This window comes from Mustela putorius, unplaced genomic scaffold (assembly GCF_011764305.1).
Source record: "Mustela putorius furo isolate JIRA1106 unplaced genomic scaffold, ASM1176430v1.1 tig00000129_pilon_pilon_pilon, whole genome shotgun sequence".
Taxonomy (NCBI): domain Eukaryota; kingdom Metazoa; phylum Chordata; class Mammalia; order Carnivora; family Mustelidae; genus Mustela; species Mustela putorius.
In genome coordinates, this window is record NW_025421290.1 from 25892418 (window position 1) to 25913186 (window position 20769).

Sequence of the window (20769 nt, forward strand, 5' to 3'; positions counted from 1 at the left end):
TACTGCGGGTTAGGAGGAAGATGAAGCTGTGTGTAGGCACATCAAGAGTGAAAAGTGGTCGCTGGTTATCTGAAGAGCTTATGGAGCTTTTAGCTGTTGTATAGTTCTGAGTCTTTTTTTTTTTTTAAGCAGTGTTTACTATTTCTGGCTATTATGCCCACTAATATAAAAATTTAATTAGACCCTTTCTTTTCAATTAATTGTTACGGCCCTGTGTGTTTGCTCTCTTGACAGAGCCTGCGTCGTGGGAACAAGAGAGATCAGTCTGCTTTCACAAATTTCCTGACTTTTGACTAAAGTCTAGTGTGCCCGTGAGGGTCTGTCCCACTCGTGGTGACTTCTCAGCCAGTTGGAGGCTTGTAGATTGTGAAATGGGCAAGTGTTCAAGTAACTTAAGAGAAAGGATCTTTTTGAGCCAAAAGAAGTTGTGATTTGGCCATTGGCCTTCTCAGAGCAGTGCAGGAAGCAAAATGAAAATTCTGGACAGCTCATGAGATTGAAAATATACATGCCCCTTCTTCATGTCTCATTGTTGAGTGTTTAAGTATTTAAAGAGCTGGCTTAGGAAAGGTGTTTGCTTCGGTCGTTTCTGTAAGTGAAGGTGTATGACGGGAAGGCAGGACTCTTGTTCGTTTTTTACCTCCAGGGCCCACACAGTGCCTGACACAGGTGTTCAGTAAATACTTGTTGAATGAGAATCCATAAGATAAATAGCTTGTTTCGCTTTTGATCATTGATTCAAGCGTTTTCTGGATTAAACCTTCTCTGGCTGTCCATGCATAGTGTCTTGGATGGGGCTCTTTGTCATTCTCGGGTGATGCTTCCGCACCTGTCTTCAGGAGCTGTAGCTACCGTATCTCACTTGGCAGGGCAGGGGCGAGGCCTGGGCCTCGAGAATCACAAGTGATGCCCAGCGTGGTCTCCATAGCCCCCAAGGACAGAGCGTGAGCTTGGCACTCACACATACCTAGCCCAAAGCAGTCTGCCACCATCGCCAGCTCTGCGACACTGGGGGACATAGCAAAACCTCCGCTGTCGTCTGGTCACTCATTGGTGAAGCTGAGTCAGAAGACCTGCTGTCCGGAATGGTTGGTGGGTCTTCAGGAACATGGTAGGTAATGTCCTTCCTGGAAAGATACTCAGTAACTGGGTCCATTTGCGGTTCCTTTACCTTCCAGCAGCACGTTCCTTCTATGGATATAGTGACTTTCCAGTTGGCTCTTTGTGGAATGGTTTACCTCATACTCTTGTGCAAAATGAGGAATATGAGAGAAAGGACCCAGCAGCCCGAGTTCCTTGGTGCCTCAGGGAACCTTTGATATGGTGCAGAGTTGGAAGTCAAAGCCTGTGTGCAAAAAGGACTCATCCTGTGTGGTGTGGTGCCTGTGTGTGCGTGCACGTGTGTGGTGTGGTGTGGCGGTTGTGTGTGGGTGCATGTGTGCGTGTGTGTGTGCAGTGTGCTCTTGTTTGGGAGTGTGTGTGGTGTGGTGCTTGTGTGTGTCCATGTGTGCGTATGTGTGTGTTGGGGTGAATGAGGGAACAGCTCAGGGAGCAGCACCGTCCTTTAGAATGTCTTGTGATAGTGGAAAACGTTCTCTGCTCTGTCTGACACACAGCCACTGGCCAAATGTGGCTACCAAGCACTTGAGATGTGGCCAGTTTGACGGAGGAGCTGAACTCTTAATTTAATTTTCATTTGAATGAACTGATCACATTGGCCAAACGACAAGTGTACCGAAAAGCAGGGCGCCAGGGCCAGCCTGTGGCTCAACGGCTGGTGGTCTGCTCTGCCCAGGAGCTTGTGAGAAATGCAAAATCTCAGACATTGCCTCACATCCACTGGGTCAGAACTTGCTTTTTGGGGCACCTGGCTGGCTGTATCAGAGCACATGATTCTTGATCTTGGGATTGTGAGGTTGAGTCCCATGTTGGGGGTAGAGATTACATAAAAATAAAATCTTTTTTAAAAAAAGAACCTGCTTTTAAAAAAAGATTTTTAGAGAGAGAAAGTTCATAAGCAGGGAGAGGGGGGTTGGGGAGAGGGAGAGACTCTGAAGCAGACTCCCCAATGAGCACGTGGCGTGAGGGCTCCATCTCACGACCCGATGATCACTCAGAGCTGCGGGTTCTTAACTGTCCTCTGTGGTTTTCAGGGGACCCATGCTTGTGGGTCTCGGTGCCTTCCTGGGGTTCAGGGTTCAGACATGAACAGAGAAAATTATGTAAGCTTTTAGCTCAGGATTAAAAGCTGTTTTCCTAAGTCCTCCTCCTGAACATTGTTAATTTCTGTATTCCCATGCTTTCTCCCCAAGAGATTGCTCCCCTTTTCCCTTCCCACTCATGACACTTTAACTTTCTTTTTTCCTACTACCATGCCTTAACCTGGTAAAGGTGTGGGTATGAGTACACGCACACACACACACACACAACATACACACACACACGCACACCTTTTAGATGTTTCAAACCAAATCGGTACGTTCAGATTGTGGTTATCTTAATGATTCCAGCACCTTGCCTAATGAGAAGTATTTCAGAAGGATGAGTAGCATTTTCTCTTTAAGCGAAGTTAGAGATATGCCCCCCACCTGTCTGGAGGTATTAATAATTTTTATTCTGTAATGACTGATTGGCTAAAACAATTTAACCAATGACTGATTGGCTAAAACAATTGAAACCATAACAAAACTTCAAGAGTTTCTCTGCCATCATCAGTCAGATCGCTTTGGCTAATGTGGGTTTTGCTTGGGTACTGAAGCCAGCCAAAGCTGAAAATCTGTGTGTTCGTTTTGGTGAAGACTTTTCATTTTGCCCCTTTAAAGTCTTGAGTGGCTCGCAGATGCCCGCACGTCTACACCGTGTTGACAGCAGGTTGGAAAACATTGAGGGTCTCCGTCTGGGGAGCTGTCAGGGGCAGCATGAGGAACCTGAGGCATAAAGGCAGCATGCTAAAAGGGGCCCACACGCAGCCTATGATGTGTCTCTTAAACAGACCCAAGGTCACAGTGCTAATAAGTGGCTGAGCCAGTTGGACCCCTTCTAGTTCGCTTCCCAAGTGCACATGCCTCAGCATCCCCCCAGGCCAGTATCGCTTGCTGCCAGGGACGGTCTCTCTCTAGTTTCCATTGTGTTTGCCCCTTCTGGTCCTTGCTGTCCGTGCTTCTGCTCGTCTCCTTCTTCATGCCTTTTCTCAGATGTCCCCTTCTCGAGGACACCTTCCCTAGCTGCTCCATCGAAAACAGCGTGCACACGCACACCCCCCATCGTTCTCTGTTCCCATTGCTCTCTTTATTTCCCTCCTCAGTCCTCATCATCGCCTGTGAATTACGGACTTATCTGTATGTGTGTCCCTTGAGAGCAGGGACTTGGTTTTGTTCATTGCTGTATCCTCCGGTTCTAGAACAGTGCCCAGCCCGTAATAGCACTAGATTAATATTTTTGAAAAAACCAATGAATGCATGAATCAGGGAATGAATCAGTGACTCTCTAACCTGAGAAGCTGCTATCGTCTTGCACGTGGTCTTTTTCTTGCTTCTTTCTTGGCATGCGCCCTTTGCTGGCCTGAGTGATCCTTCTTGAACTTTGTAGACTCTAGGTTTTATGAGGGCAGGAACCCTCTCCGTCTTGTTCCCGTTCATTCACCCCACCTTCAGGCTGAGCAGCCTGCTCTAAGGAAGCACCTAATAACTGTACGGGACGGTGAGCAAGGCCATTTAATTCTACGGGTAGATCCGCGCAGAATGTGTTGGAACCAAGTCTTACTTCTCTAGATTTAAGTGTTTCTTTGGCACTACGTGGTCTTACTGTTCAAGCTGTGAGATTTAAAGACAAAATGCTTCCTGCTAATTATTAACAGTTGCCATGTAAGAACAGAACCATTACGGGGCCCTGAACCCTGGCACGCTGCCCCCCTTCCAGCAGCGAATAGCGTTGTGGAACGGGGCGGCTACACCCTGGCACCCGTTAGCCCTCAGATTACCCAAAGAGGATTGTAGTCTTGGGGCCAAAAGAGTAGGGAGTGGGTAAAAGGATTTGAAATGAGATTATAGATCCTAAAAGCTCCTTGCTTTCTCGTTCAGGATGTAATTTACCAGTTTTCTTCAAGGCAGCGAGACAATCCAGTTTAGGGGCTGGAGTGGTAGATCAGTGTCCTGGGCTCTTGAGATGCTTAAACAGAAGTTGCTATCTGTAGGTGTGCTGTTGGGCTTCTTGTTAAAAATAAAGGAAGAAGGAAAAAAAAAAACAGGAATGGAAAGAGGAAAGCTCATCAAAGTACTGTGAACAAGCAAGATTGAACACCTAAGAGCATACAAAGACAGCCTCCGCTTAAAGAGCATCTTACCTTGGTCAGCGTGTCTGCGAGCCGCAGTCACGTTGATGGGTAATGTGAGCGGAAGGCTGCACTGCATTTGGAACTCCCGAGAAGGAAGGTCGTTTCCCTTGACCCCAGCTCCCTATCATCTCGAAGATCCTTCAGTGAAACCCTGCGGGTCTGGCTGGAGCGGAGTGAGAATCAAGCCAGCGTTGTTGCCCTGTGCCGTTTGGTTGAGTTTTGCAGCCGTCGTAACCCTTGTGTTCATGCTTTCCCGTCTTTTTCATGCCGATGCTTCCTGGAGGTGTCCCGTGTTTGGCTCCGGGCGCAGGTGTCTGTCGTCTGTAGATCTTTGTTCGCATCCTTCCTCTTCCTCACGCTGTTGGCCTCCCTGCCTTCTCTAACATTAACATGAAGTGGCTTTTGGCTGAGGAGAGCAGGCTTTCCTGTTCTTCCGAGTTTGAGGGAGACCCACAGGGATTTGTCTCCTTGCTGCTGATGCCTGGGTCCCATTTGGGCGAGACAGCAGGGGATTAACTCCCTTTCTGAGGTATGCAGGAGGGTGTCGGGTCGTCTGAGACCCCACTCATACAGGGTGGTAGATTAGTCCGTCTTCGCCAAGGGGCATAGTCTGTGTGTGGGTGATCCTACAGGAAACATCTAGAGATCCTTCGTACTACGGAACCCTGCACTCCCATGGAGTTTGGAAACCCAGTTACAAAACATACCACCAAACCTGGTGTTTGGCATCCTTTTGTTAAACAGTGATTCTGAACCCACCGAGGGGTTTGCTGCCAAAAGGAAGAATGTGCTGAGCGAACGCTTGCGTGTCGGGGACGTTGCATTTTGCTCTTCACGGTCTTCCGTTTGTCTTTCTGTCCATGTAAAGTATGTGCCCACTCCTGAGGGGTCACAGGAAGTGATTGTTTTGAATAAATCTGCCATAGAAGCTTCTTGCCCCTCTCTCTTAAAAGTGACACCGTCAGGGTGCCTCTGTGGCTCAGTGGGTTAAAGCCTCTGCCTTCAGCTCAGGTCGTGATCCCAGGGTTTTAGGATCGAGCCCCACGTCAGGCTTTCTGCTCAACAGAGGTCCTGCTTCCTCCTCTCTCTCTGCCTGCCTCTCTGCCTACTTGTGATCTCTGTCTGTCAAATAAATAAATAAAATCTTAAAAAAAAAAAAAAGGTGACATCGTCTCTAGCCTCCCCTTCCCGCAGGTGTTTTTTATTTGAAGATGGAGGTTTAGCTGGGTTTCAGTGAATTAAAGTTTTAATCGTGTTTGATTCTACAGCAGACCTAATGTTTACCTAACTTAGTAATGAAATGCAAAGTGTCATCCTGTTGAAGTTCACTCTCTTATTGTACAGCAAGGGGAGTAGAAGCCTCCCGGAATCCTGCTAGCCCTACCTGGTAATTTGTGTTTGCTGTTGGTTTTTGGTGTCGTATTCAGATCTGAGAAAAGGGCTGGCCAAAGCTTGATAATCTGAACATTACTCAGGAATTGCTCTGATGTCTACAATTCAAACGTTTGCACGTTGGATAAAAAACATCACCGCTGTTAAGAACTGAGGCACTCCAGTGTCCTTCTGTGCAGGGGGGAGCTAAGAGCCTGCTTAGCAGGTCCTGCTTGCAAGGTTGGCCCTGAGCAGGTGTCTGGATATCTGGGTTTGGAGTGGTTTCTCACCATTCCCAGAACTGGTAGTTCACTGCGCCTGAACTGTGTGAACAATGAAACTGGTGGAAGAATCTGGAATTTTGGAATGTGCCAGGCAGAGGGTGCCTACGGGAGCAGTCCCCACTGGAAATCCTGGGCCTGACTCTCCAATAAGCCTCCCTCGTACGCAGCGCTGCCCGTGTAATGTCATGACCCGTTGCCAGAGGAATGATGCACGTTCCATGTGACTCTCCTCGGGGAGGACTCTTGGAAACTTGTGCCTGGTGTCCTCTGGACGTCATCCCTTGTGCCTTTTCCCTCTGCTAATTGCACTGGGTGTCCTTTCGCTGAAATCAGTCCTAACTATGAACATAATGTGCTCTGTGCTGAGCCCAGGGTTCTCGCAGGAGATCATCCGACCTGGAGATGATCTTGGGTGGGGGAGGAAGTCCCAACACACCTTCTAAACCTGCTCTCCCTCTTGACTTTTTCTGTCTTGGCAGCTTTTCCCCTTCAACCCAGTAACCAAAGTCAGAAACCTCAGAATCATCTTTGATTTTTCTCTTTATCCAGGTACCAAATCTGGTTGATTTTGCCTTCGAAGTGTCTCTTGAGTCCATCCTTCCTGTATCCCTTGCTGCTGTCACGGTCTTGGCTCTCCCCGCCTCTCCCTGGACTGTCCCCCAGCTGCTTCCCTGTCTGGTTTTCCTGCCCCTGTTCTCTGTCCACCCTGTCACGTGACCTTCCTCTAAAACCCTGGCAGAGGGAGCTGCCGTTAGACAAATGCCTCAGCTGGGCCATCCAGGACCCTTGTACAGCTTCATGGGGGTGGGGGTGGCCCAGGAGTTAGGGCTCAGATTTGGGTTGTCCGCTCTGCCACTCAGTAGCCGCTACCACAGGCGAGTTACAACTTCTCTTTACCTCAGCGTCCTTCCCTGCTCATGAGGTGTGAAACAGCACCGTCCTCAGAGGCTCGGTACAAGAATGAGATGAGGACATGCCGAAAATCCTCAGGACAGAGTCTAGGATCTAAAAACTGTCCAATTACTGTTAGCTGTGCTTCTTTTTATAATTATCTCTCAGCATTCTCCTCTCTGGGCTGTGTGCTGCTTTCTGGTGTTGTGTGGCTATGGATCCCCAAGAATGAATGAATGAATGAATGAATGAGTGAATGAATGAATTAGTGGATGAATGGGAAGGAGGGGGAATGAGGGAAGAAGAGTTGGTTAAAACATGGCTGGACTCAGGACGCCTGGGTGGCTTAGTTGGTTAAGCAGCTGCCTTCGGCTTGGGTCATGATCCCGGTGTCCTGGGATCGAGTCCCACATCGGGCTCCTTGCTCAGCAGGGAGCCTTCTTCTCCCTCTGCCTCTGCCTGTGCTCGCTCTCTCTCCCTCTCTCTGAAAAATAAATAAAAAATCTTTAAAAAAAAAAAAAACATGGCTGGATTCTTCAGGAATGTATTGGTGGGGATATAAGATGCTATAATAGATTAAACTAAACGTGAGAAAAGTACAGGTCAGCTTGGGGAGCACTGTGAAGGGATAACGAGAAGGGAGGGTCTCTGTGGGGCGGGAAGGAAGCACCCTGAAAAATTTCAACAAAGTTACCAAACGCATGCTTCGCCCTCATTTCAGATCCCACAGAGAGAAGCAGAGAAGTGTCAGGACTTGGTGTGCTTCTAAGAAACAATCATAAAAGTGAAGTCTTCCTGTGGGACCCTTTGACTCTACCCCTGCTGAAACTTGTCTTTCTCTGGGGTGACATTTTGAGCTACTTAACAAGGTGTGCGTGCTTTCGAGAGATAGTCACCGTAGGATGACTTCTGAGTGGTTCTCCCCAGAGCGTCTACATTTCCTCCTGGCTCTCTGGGGTAGAAGGGACTCTCGGAGAGAGGGAAATATATGTCAGCTCCAGAATTAACTCCCAGGAGGGGCCCCTCCATGCCTCCAAAAGAATGTCTGAGGTTGTGGGCTGGCTGTCACCAAGTCTTGTGTCCCTGCCTGAGTTGCTAGGAAGGGTTGACGAGTAAGTTGCTGTTGGTAATGCACCTAGGCCATGTGGAGACAGTTTTGACCTGTGAGCTTCCTCAGTAATGGCTAGAGGCCAGATTCAGAAAGCGTTTCCAGGATTGCTAGGGTGCCTGGTGGACTACGTCAGTGGAGCCTGTGACTCTGGATCTCAGGGTTGTACGTTTGAGCTCTGCATTGGATGTAGAGATTACTTAAAAAGGGACACCTGGGTGGCTCAGTGGGTTAAGTGTCTGCCTTTGGCTCAGGTCATGATCTCAGGGTCCTGGGACTGAGCCCCGCACCAGGCTCCCTGCTCAGTGGAGAGCCTGCTTCTCCCTCTGCCTCTGCTGCTCCCCCTGCTCATGCGTGCACATGTGCACACTGTCTTAGATACATAAAACCTTTAAGTAAATGAATGGATAAAATAAAAATTGGGGTTGCTGCTTTACTGTTCTGCTTTGGGCAGCCACTGAAGCCACCGTCTTGCAGCTACATTGCAGTCCTGAGATCATGGCTCCTTATGCAAGTTCTGTCATATAAACTGTGTATCATTCATCTTCTGCTACATAATAATCTAAGTGGTTTAGGAGAATGAACATCTCTTTGCCCATTGTTCCCTGTGCGGGCAGCCTGGGCTGGGCTCAGTCCGTGGGCGTCTCACGTCCTTTTGGAAGCTGTTCCGAGCTTATTCACACGGTGGCAGGAGGAGTCCCAGCAACAAGAGAAAACAAGCACCGGTACCGCAGCACTTTTCCAGTTTCTGCCCGTGTCCTACTTCCTAATGCTCTGTCGGCCACAGCGAGCCACGAGGCCAAGCCAGAGTCACTGTTGGCAGCGCCCAGCTCGGGGGTCGGGCTGTTTCTGCCGTCGTTTATGTCACGGAGTTGAGGGTCCTGCCAGACGTGAAAACAGTGGTGTCGTTGCCAGCTGTCTTTGCCGTTCCCCTCCAGACGGTCTTCCAGGCTGGGCACAATCCGTGGATTAGACCTGCTGCTTGCCGGTCCACGTGGGCCCCCCTGGCACTCCTTCTCTGTATGACCCGTGCCTGCGCGGAGGCTTTAAGCCATCTGGCTCACAGATTGATGGGCACTCCTAGTCCCAGAGGGCCCACCAGGAGAACGTGGCTGGATCAGCACAAATCTGACGTTAATGCTAGAAAAGGAACTCCAAGCTGACAGAAAACACAGCCCACGCAGATAGTTGTGGCAGAATGGCATTGGAAGTCCGCCTGCAGCGTCTTCAGCCTGCGCTGAGCTCGGGCCCCGTCTCTGAGGAAATGCGCGAGGTCGTCCTCTGCCTCCACCAGGCCCTGGACACAGTCTGAGGACCGCGGAGCGATGGAGGAGAGTCTGGGGCCTGAGAATGAGGGAGACTCCTTCTCCCCAGGTTCCTCAGCAGGTTGACACCAGGTGACTGGCCTCTTTGTGAGGGAAGGAAGGACTTGAGGATTCATCCTAGTTCAGATCGTCTGAGTTTAAGTTGTTTGTCTTTAGAGGATTATGCTCTTGAAGATTATGCTTACAAAATATCATGGAAACATTGCCTTGTGATGGACCAAGAGACAAGAATTGAGACAAGAATGATTTGGGGATCAGAGAGGTGTTTTTTTTTTTTTTTTTTTTTTTTTTTTTTTTTTTTTTTTTTTTTTTTTTTTTTTTTTTTTTTTTTAAAGATTTTATTTATTTATTTGACAGAGATAGATCACAAGTAGGCAGAGAGGCAAGCAGAGAGAGAGAGAGAGGGAAGCAGGCTCCCTGCTGAGCAGAGAGCCCGATGCGGGACTCGATCCCAGGACCCTGAGACCATGACCTGAGCCGAAGGCAGCGGCTCAACCCACTGAGCCACCCAGGCGCCCCAGAGAGGTGTTTTGAGGCAGAGTCTGGAATGAGGAGGGAAGGGGTCAAAGGGTGGGTGTCTTCAGGTCCTAGGGACCCCACACATCAAAGGCACCCAGTCCCCTGCTCCTGGTGAGCTGAGCCGGGGGAGGGGCACAGGACTGCTTGGGGTCAGAGAACTTCTACGAAGGGGGGCATGGTACTGGGAGAGAAGTCGTCTCCCCCTCGCCCCACCGCCCCACGCTGCAAGCCAGGAAGAATGAAATTTGAGCAAACATGAATTTTCCATTCTTTTAGTCTGAGATTATGGCAGTGTCATTGTCACTTTGAGGTTGGGCCAGTTCAGCTGGCACAGTCCCTGGAAGTCACGTGCCCGCACGGGTGGGAACCGTGAAGGTTCTAGGTTGGTTCTGACATCAGCATTGTTGCTGATGGAAGAAAGATGGTGTGAGTGACTGCGCGTGTGTATGAGAGTGTGTACCCTGGGGCAGGAGCCCATGTGGGGCTCTGAACCAGCCTGCCATGTTGTAGTCAGTCTTCCCCCTCATGGCCTGAGAGTCAGGAACTGAGCTCACCCTGGCCTCCATTGTGTCCCCAAGGTTTTGAGTGTTGCCAGACACCTATTAAACACTTAAGAAATATTTACTGAATACATGAATCAAGAAAGGCTGGAAGGGAATTTTTTTCTGAGAGCAGTTAGATGGCAGTTTTTAAAGAATGAACCTGGACATTTTAATCAGTCACAGAACAATGACTGTTGATATCTCTAAGCTCTTTCGGTGGCAGTGCGATAAGAACTGAAAGGAAGCTGACAAAACAAGAGGCCAGAGTTAAATGTACGGCACTATTAAATAGAAACACGGCGCTATTAAATAGAAACACGCACTAACTGCTAAAAACCCAGAAACCTAGATTACCAGCCTAGTGTAGTAGAAATATACTATCATTTTGTAGTGTGCTTGTGTTTTTCCCAGAATTAAAATAGCTTTATTGTATTTTCTAATTAATAAGGACTTGCACATGTAGAGTGGACAAACAGTAACAGTGTAAAGAATTCAATAAAATGCCCTTGTTTTCGTGTTGTTAACATTCACGGAAAACATTTTTTAAATTGTGGTGAAATCCATAGAACCTAAAATGTACTATCTTAACCATTTGAAAGTGTTGAGTTCGGTGGCGGTAAGTGGGTCCACATTGCTGTGTATCCAGTACTTTCTCACTGTGCAAAACTTGACACTCTGTAACCACTCAAGAACTTTGTATTTCATCCTCTGCTCAGCCCCTGGCAGCACCATTCTACTTTTTGTCTCTGGATTGAGTATTCTAGGGAGCTCAGAATGACACAGTGTTTGTCCTTTGTGTTTGGCTTATTTCACTTGGCGTAATGTCTTCAGGGTTCGTTCTTGGAGGAGCGTGGGTCAGCATTCCCTCCTGTAGGATATCCCATTGTAGGTGTAGGTACACTTTGTTCATCCCTTCATCTGACAGTGGACAGTTGAATTGAATTGATGCAGCCATGAACGTGGGTGTTGAACATGTTTTCACATGTTCCTTGACTCCCACAGACTACAAATGAGATCATACCTTATGCGTTGCTTCATAATGTGCGGTTTTACTCTGCACTATGCAGGATTCATCTTCCCTTGTCAGTTAATAATGATATGCAGTACTGTTGTACGACGGTACGTAATGTGTGTGCCCTTGTATGGATTTATCTAGTTGTGGTTGCCTCAATAAACATGCAGAACATGTACCTTTGCCCCTTTGCCTAGTAATAAAACTCGTAATGCTTGGGTATTGGACTGGATCATATAGAAGCAGAGCCCAAGGATTTGGGTGTGAATGATTTACTAAATGGTGGGGGGCTGTTCTCTGGAGAAGAGGTGCATGAGGGAGGCTGTATGGGAAAGGGAATGAGCACAGTAGTCACAAAGTGTAAGTCTGATGGGAACACAATCACCCTGGCAGGGTTGTCCCCTTTCAGTCAGGGGAACTGTCAACCACTTACTGTGTGACTCAGAAGCCTCTTGGGGCCCTTAGGCAAAAGCAGTTCTGAGGAGGTACTGGGTAAGTCGTCGGCGCAGCTGTCACAGCTGCTGCGGGGTGTGTGCGGTCCACATTGGTGTGGGTCGGTGGGACGGACATCACCACCATTGCTAATAACATTTCTGTGTGCCGGCAATGGTGCTGAGTACATCAGTGCATCTTTCCTAGTCTTGTGGTCTGGGTGCTCATGTTATCTCCAGTTTATAGACGGAGAGCCGATACAGAGAGAAGATAAGTAAGCAAGTGTCCCACCGCTGGGAAGGGCTGGCGGCCAGCGTTGGAAGGCACACTCAGGTCTGTCCTCTATGGGAACCTGAGCTCTTTCTCCATAAGCTGTAGAACTTAATCATTAGCTCCTAGAAGCAGAATTACAGTACCAAAGAGGTAGACCTTTCAGATACACATATGGATCCAACCTTCTCTCCCCACCTACTTCCAAATTGTCTCGATTATATATTCCTTCCAACACTTTGTTCTCCAGCCATCCCCGAGGCTTGTCAGTCTTTTAAAGTATCTATTGGTCCAATTCATAGAGCGTTTTGCCTTGATTTTTCTTTCTCTTATTATTGCTGAGATTCCCGTGTTTATTAGCTAGCTGGATCCCCCCCCCCCAAGGCCCAGTTTTTGGTTAAGGCTTTTTGCTCATTTTTGATGGTCCTTTACCCGAGTGTTGGAATCTTCCAGATCCCCCGCAGGGATTTGAAATGCTGCATTTATAGTGCACTTGTTTCGAGCCAGTACTTCTTTCTATTTTTAGACTTTTCCTGAGTTCTTGGTCTGTCTTTTGCTAGGATCATACTCTTTTAATTATTGTACAGTTTATTTTAAAAGATAAAAACTGGTAGGATTTTTGCTGTCAGCTCAATGTGAACCGAAGGTTGCCAAGTCTAGGACATTTATAGGCCCTCCAGCCCCAAATAAGAATAGATAAAACTCTTGTTAGCAGTTAATAACAGTGTATGCCAGTAGCTACTTTTCTTTAGCGAAGGCACCATTTGTCTCTCCAGTTCTGTCTGTAATTCTTCCATTTGCCCTTTTCTTAAAGGGAGTGGGAGAAGTGACCTTGAACTTAGTCATCATTTGAATTATCAGTGTAGCAGCAGGTACTGAATTTGCAATTGAGAGAAAATTTGACTCAGAGGGGGCTTGAGTATGAATGAGTATCTGTTAGCTTTATCCAACTAGGAGGTCCAAGAGCGGGTCTAACCTCAGGCTCCGTGGTTCAGTCATCAGCATCTTGCTGTCCACCTGCCAGCATTCCTTCTTTGTTGGCTCCTTCCTCAGGCAAGCTTTTGCTTCATGAAAGTAATATGGCTGCCCAGTCCAACTGAGTCTTTGAAGGTCATGTCCAGTGGGAAAAGACTGGATCTCTTACCCCCCAAATTTGGGCCTGACTGCCATCGATTGGCCTAACACCAATGGCTGTAACAGAGGACAGTGTGTGCTTTTGGACTTAGGCCTGGTACGCAAGTGAATTTGGGGAGCTATTACTAGAAGAAGAGAGAATGGACACCGGCTGGCCGGGAACATCAGCAAATGCCCTCTGTACTCACATTAGTAGAATGGGCCCTAATGGTGTTTTATTTTCACTATGAGAAAAATTCATAATGTCAAGCTCAGAGAGAATCGTTTTTTGAGAATGGGGCTTGCCATTAAGGACTTAAGGACAAGGGAATCCCCCTTTCAAGTGATTCTGTGACCATGGACCATCTGGGGATCCTAGGGATGCTGAGGCCATCAGTGATTCTTGGCAGAGTCTAGTGGGTTTCTCATTTTAATGAGTGACCCAAGATTCAAGCCATTTCATTTCATTATTAAACCAGAAAATGACTCTTCAGCAGTACAGGACTCACTCTTCAGAGACAAGACATCAACTGGCTGCGAAGGAGTTAATAACTCTGCACACTCAGGTGGTAGAAAGTCAGGGACTTGCCCTTGGCCAAAGTGCATCTCCTCCCCAGCCTCTTATCTGGGTTGCTGTTACTTAAATGGTTAGCTATGTGCAGGTAAAGAAGGTTTGACTTAAATTTCTTTTTCTTTGCTTAAAACGCAGATTCTTCTTGAAATCCGTTCAGTCCCTTTTTAAATAAACTTGAAAGTCTAATACCAGAAGCAGCCTGCATACTGGAAACCGCGGGCCTGGTTTCTGGGTCTCTCTGTGCTCTTGATTATGTGTATCTGTGACTGAGTCACAGAACCTCTCCCAGTCTCTGTTTTCCAGTTTGTGAAATGAAGTGGTAGCATTAGCTGCCCTCTGGAAGTAGAGAAGTGGAGTCCTAGAGTAGTAGTACAAAGTGGCTGTAGAGGGTGCCAAGTCTGACCCTCACACTTAGCCAGAGGAGAAGCCCCAGGGAGGCTCGAGGGCTTCTAAGGGATGATGCTGTAGAGAGAGCCTCAGAGCTTGTGTTTCAGTTTGGCCTGTTGAATATAAAAAGCAAGGACAACCATTTTTTAAAAAGTAAAAAAAGACGTATAATTGATATATGCTAAGAGAGGAAAGGAAATGGTGTCATATGAAATGCCCAGTTAAAGCCTCAAAATGCAGAAAAAGAGTGGAAGAAAAAAAAAAAAAAAAAAAAAAAAAAGGAACAAAGAATAAGAACAGTGAATGGAAAACAGTAACACCTGTAATAGATACTAATCCAGCTGTATCAGTCATCACTTTGAATAGCGGTGGCCTAAATGAACCAATTAAAAGGTAGAGTTTGTCAGAGTGGGTTGAGAAACAAGACCCACTACATATTGTCTACAAGAAACCCATCTAAAATATAAAGACTCATATAAATTAAAAGTGGATGGATAGAGGGGAAAAGAGTATGCTAAAACTAACCAAAAGAAAGTATTAGTAGCTATATTAATTGCAAATAGAGCAGACTTCAGATAAAGAGGGAAGTTACATAATGATCAAGAAGCCAATTCTAAAAGAAGATGTAACAATTCTTTACATGTATGTGCCTAACCATAGAATGTCAAACTACATGAGTCAAAAACGAACAGAATTGCAAAAAGAGGAATAGATGAGTCTGCTACTGTAGTTGGAGGGTTCATCATGCCTATATCAGTAATGGACAGATCCAGGAGGGAGAGTTGGTAGGGATATCATCGAACTCAGCAACACCATCAACCAACTGGACATAAGGGACATCTGTAGATGACTTCATCCAACAACAGCAGATTACACATTCTTCTCCCATTACATGGGGCATTCACCAAGATTGATCACATTCCAAGCCATAAAACACCTTGACAAATTTAAAAGAAGAAAAATTCCACAATGTCTGCTCCCAGAAAACAGTGGAATTAAATTAGAAATCAATTAATGGAAAGATAATTAGAAAATGCCAGCATACAGGGAGATTAAACAGTGTACGAATAACACATGGGTCAAAGAAGATCCTCAGGAGAAATTTAAAAGTATTTTGAGCTCAATGAAAATGAAAATATGCCTTATCAAAATGTGCAAGGTGCAGTAAAAGCAATCCTTAGAGGGAAATTTATAGCATTGAATGGATATGTTAGAAAAGGAGAAAGATCTAAAATCCATGATCTAAGTTTCTCTAGGAAGCTAGAATAAAAGAAGGGCACATTAAATCTAAAGTAAGCAGAAGAAAAGAAATAATTAGAGCAAGAATCGATGATTTTGAAAACAGAAAATCAGTAGAGAAATTCAATGAAACCAAAAGCTGGTTCCTTGAAAAGGTCAATAAAAGCAATAAGCCTCTAGCCTGGCTAATTAAGATAAAAAGAGAGAGGATATAAATTACTAATATGAGAAATGGAAGAGAGGACATCACTGCACATCCCGTGGACATTAAAAGGATCATAAAGGAATACTGTGAACAGTTCTGTGCCCACACATTTGATAACTGAGATGAAATAGATCAATTCTTTTTTTTTTTTTAAAGATTTTATTTATTTATTTGACAGACAGAGAACACAAGTAGACAGAGGCAGTCAGAGAGGAAGGGAAGCAGGCCCCCTGCTGAGCAGAGAGCCCGATGTGGGACTCGATCCCAGGACCCTGAGATCACGACCTGAGCCGAAGGCAGCGGCTTAACCCACTGAGCCACCCAGGCGCCCGAAATAGATCAATTCTTTGAGAGTTTGCCAAAACTCACAGAAGAAGAAATAGGCAATCTGAATAGGCTTATATCTCATAAAGAAATTGAGTCAATAATTAATAACTTTCCAAAACAGCAAGCACCAAGCCCAGTTGGGCTCACTGGTAAATTCCACCCAACATTTAAGGAGGAAATTATACCAATCCTCTACAATCTCTCTCTCTCAAGCAGAGAGAATACTTCCTAATTCATTTTGTGGCCAGCGTTATTTGAATACCAAAACCAGACAAAGACATTACAAGAAACTAAGAGCTGAATCACTCATGAGTATAATTGCAGAAGTCTTGGATAACATATTAGCAAATTGAATATAATGATGTATAAAAAAGACTAATACACTTTAACAAAGTAGAATTTCTCCCAGGTATCCAAGGCTGGTTTGACTTTTTTTTTTTCCCTTTATGGTTTTATTTATTTATTTTAGAGAGAGAGCACGAATGTAGGGGAGGTGCAGAGGGAGAGGAACAAGCATACTCTTCACTGAGTGTGGAGCCCAAGGCAGGGCTCCATCTCACAACCCTGAGATCATGACTTGAGCCGAAATCAAGAGTCAGATGCATTACAACTGAGCCACCCAGGCGTCCCTGGTTTAGTATGTAAAAATCAATGTCAGGGCACCTGGGTGGCTCAGTTGGGTAAGCAACTGCCTTCCGCTCAGGTCATGATCCTGGAGTCTCAGGATCAAGCCCCACATCGGGCTCTCTGCTCAGCGGGGAGCCTTGTCCCTCTGATCCTCACCACTCTCGTACTCTCTCAAATAAATAAATAACATCTTTTAAAAAAAAAAAATCAATGTCACTGACAGGCTTATAAATATACATATCTTTTAAACTACTACAAGAGGGGAAAAAAGGGATTTTTTAGCAGTCAGGGAAATTCCATACACATGAGAGGCCCACAGTGCATAGGCCTCCCAGGAACACTGCAAGCTCTCATGAGCTCTCTCGGGTTTCAGGTACCCACTTCTCAGTCCCCTCTGCCGCTCTTCTGTGGCTCCACCTGCCTCCCCACAAGCCAGGCTGCTCTGCTCTCCCCACTTTCTTTGCAGCCCCTTCATCAAGCCTATGAAATCCTGTCTGGCTGCAGCTGCCTGCTAGTCTCTCGGTGGCTTCTGCTTCTGCTTCTATATGTCTTCCTTGAGTTTTTTCTTACGTGTCCAGCCCTGAGGACACAAATGGCTCAGCTCCTGCTTTCAAGCTAAGCCAAGAAGGTTAAAGGTAGCCTGAAGCTGGTGTCCATCATGGCTCTGGCTTGGCTCTGTGGTCAGCTGCGGCCATTGCTGTGGGCTTGTGGGCTCCAAAACGTGGCCATGTGCCTCAGCGTGCTGTGGAGGGCCATTTTCCTGAACCAGGCATGCGCCAGCAGCACCAGAACCAGCGAGTTCTCAGGTACTGAGCTCCCCAGGTATTCCCCGGTCACCAAAAGTATTTTCCCACTTCAGCCTGAAAAGACTAGGATTCCTTTTAGAGTAGAAGGGGCCTCTGGTGACCCTCGCGCCTGAGTTCATCTGCAGAGAACGGGGCAGGACATCCTGGGGGTAATTCCAGAAGATTCAGAGTCACTTTTAGGACAGCTCATTTCTACGAAGCGGGGGTAAATACAGTTTTGAAATTTTGATGTCGGTTCCTCTTCTGCTCTTCTTCCAGGATCGCCACCGTCTTAGATACTGACTAAACCTGATGATCTGGAGGCCCTTTCTCTTTCTCATGTCAGGTGCAGAGCGTCCCAAAGTTACTTATCGCGGACACATCCTGGGGTTTTGGTTAACGAGATTCCTGGAGGATTTATTGTCAGTGATTCTGGAAGGCTTGAAAAATGGCACTTTTTCTCCGCTTTAGCTGGCCATGGACTTGGGAGTGATGGTCAGATGATGAGGGCCGTGGTTCTGCACAAACCGTGGACTGTGATACGATGCAAAACGCGTGTCTCTAATGTATACGCAGCAGTGCAGCCTGTGCAGGGGCTCTAAGGAGATACTGAGGCTTGGGAAATGGGGAGCCCCCGGGGCAGGGTGGTAAGAGCAGAGACCTCGAGCTGTTTCAGACTTCAGCAAGAGCACATCCAAATTTCAGTTGTCAATCGGTGCTTCTGTGGGAGAGTTTATGGACGTACAGCGTTATTTGGTGGGTGGGCTGATCTACACACCAGATGTAATTGATTCCATATTCCTGTCAGACCTAAAACAGTGCTCACATTTGTTTTTAATAACAAAATGACTCAAGTTTAGAAGTTGGTGTAGATTTACATAGAGCATCTGATGAGTTACTCTGATGGTTCTATCAATAGCAAGATAGAGGAGAAACAATCTAAGGAAAATATTTTGAAGATTCTTAAATTTAATACTAATTTAATTAGCATTCCATAGGGACTGTTTTCTGGAAATTTTGATGTAGTGAATTCACTAAGTAGCCCAGACCCAAGGCCTTTTCAGTGGGAAATGGCTTATTTGCATTGTTTTGATCATGTTTAAAGTTAATCCGAAATCAATTTCTTTTTCAAGAACTAAAATGTCACTCACTATTCTTTATTCCTCTAAAGAAGTCTGCAGACTTTTGTTGTAAAAGGACCAAATACTGCATAGAATCAACATATATATAAATGAAGGGGTGTATTGTATCTCAATAAAATATGATTTGTGGACACTGGAATTTGGGTTTCATGTAATTGTCACTTATCATGAAATACTATTCCTCTTTTGCTTTGTGTTTTTTTGTTTTTTGTTTTTTAAATTTCAACTACTTAAAAATGCAAATGCCATTCTTAGCTCCAGGGTAGTACAATTTGGCCAACCTCTGGTTTCTGTTCTACCTTCACAGCTGGTATCTTGTCTTTTGTAGTGATTATTTATGCTTTGTATGTGACAGGGGCCCACACTGTGTGTGTGTGTGTGTGTGTGTGTCTGTCTGTCTGTCTGTCTGTCCTCTACTCCTACAGCCTCCCCTCTAGGGGGTGAACTAGGTTCTCTAGACCTGAGAACTTTGATTGCTCAAGACTTAGTCCCCAGCAGCCCCGCCCTGATGGCAGGGAGGCCAACTCTGTGGACTCTGATAAAACTCTGGACTTGGTCTCCACCCAGAGAATTCTGAACGACTCCAGGAATAGAAGGAATTGAGAATGCAGACAAAGGTAGTAACTCTGAGAGTCACAGGCTGTTGTGTTTTTTGTCCAGAGAGCTCTGCAAGAAGACTACAAATGGTGGGGTATCCTCCAAATTTGTTTGCAAGTCTGTCTATTTTAAAAGACTTAGGTGTCTGTGGTGTTTCTGTTCATCCTTATTCTTAGAGAAGTAGGCAAAAGACATGCTTCTACAAAATGTAAGCATATGGTTTTGCTTTAGTACAATATTTAGGGAAATTAAGAAAGTTGCAAAAACATCCAGTTTCCCTGAAGTGATCTGCAGAGCACGGGACAGTGAAACAAAGGCAAATATGTGTGGGATTTAGCACAATCTGTTTAATAGGAATCATTCATATTAGGATGCTCTCCCAAAATCCTTAATAAATATAAAGCTTTTAAATATTTGTCCCATTTTGTAATTAGTCTAGATTTAGCAATGGCTCTTCCTGATTTGGGAGAAAGCATGCTTGACTGTTGCCAGGCAACAGCTAATCGTGGTATTAGCTGCCAGCAAGCTGTTGGCCCCAACAGTAAATTCTTTTGTCTTGTTAACAAAAAAATGAGTGTTAAAGATACAGCCGTATGTAAAGTCTGTTCTGTTGTTCCAATTTATAACTTAGGCGACAAATTCCTGTGCTAATATAACCTTGATGTGCTGCTAAAATTTACAGTGGATTGAGAAGAGAACCCATTCATTCTTGTGCTTGAATCACGTGTAGCTTCTCATGGTGTTAAAACTCATAGAAGGGGACAGTGACGTAACAGAGGTATTGTTTTCTTAAGGTCTCCTGAAAAGAACCTGAGGTCTGTGTTAAATTACAGGTTGTGAAATACACGCGGACTTCTCGAATAAACGTCCCAACAGGGTCCATGAGCAGGTGTCACCAATTCTCCATCACTGACCTCAGTCTCCCTTGCCCCCCACCGTGAGCTCCCGGCACAGGTGGCCAAATCCGGTGGCAGCCAGGGCCTGGTCCCCTCTCCACCTTAGCTCAGACAGACTCTGTGCAGGTTTTCTAGGACAAAACCTCATCAAAATAATTCTCACTTTCTGAGCAAACGTGATGTGACTCATCCTTTGGACACACAGCGTTATGTGTGAAAAATGGGAAAAGAAAAAAAAAAGGCACTGATTCCTTGGCGCTTCTGTAAAAAGATGAAACTGCATTATTTCCCCGGAGTAGACCCCAGACCACTGTCAGCACTTCTGTCTTCTGCTACATGTTTCTGGAGGACGTTGTGGAAGGTCTCTCAGGGGTCCCACATTCCTTCAGGCTCCTGGGTGTACATTTTCTCACGTTACGCTCATACCCAGAGTGGCAGGTGGGGGGAGACACGGCAGGTCTGACGGGCCTCGAGGAGGGGAGCTGGAATGACAATTCACGTTTCCTCTGGTCCCCAAGCCTGCACTCCACTGTTCCCTCAGCTTGGGTCTAGTATCCGGAACAGCCAAGATGTTGAAAGTACTTCCTTCTTTATTTTCATGATTTCTTAAAAACAACAACAACAAACAAACAAAAACCCAGCTTAGGTGTTTGTAGCAAGATTTTTAAAAGTATCCACATTGCCAAGTTCTCTTCTCTACACCGCCTCCCCTGCCCACCCCCCCGAAAAGGCAAGAAGTGTCCCTGCCCTGTCTTCACCCTAGTTGTGCTGACTGGGTTTCCCTTAAACC

At 46.1% G+C, this 20769-nt stretch overlaps 1 protein-coding gene and 1 long non-coding RNA gene across 12 annotated transcripts in view; both read left to right on the forward strand.

Moving 5' to 3' along the window:
* Nucleotides 1-20769, forward strand: part of FOXN3 (forkhead box N3) — a 399089-nt gene that overhangs the window by 246258 nt on the left and 132062 nt on the right. The window lies entirely within an intron of this gene.
* On the forward strand, nt 8295-14449 carry LOC123389575. The gene is made up of 2 exons (XR_006604199.1): nt 8295-9574; nt 9838-14449. It is a non-coding gene; the product is annotated as an uncharacterized LOC123389575 (long non-coding RNA).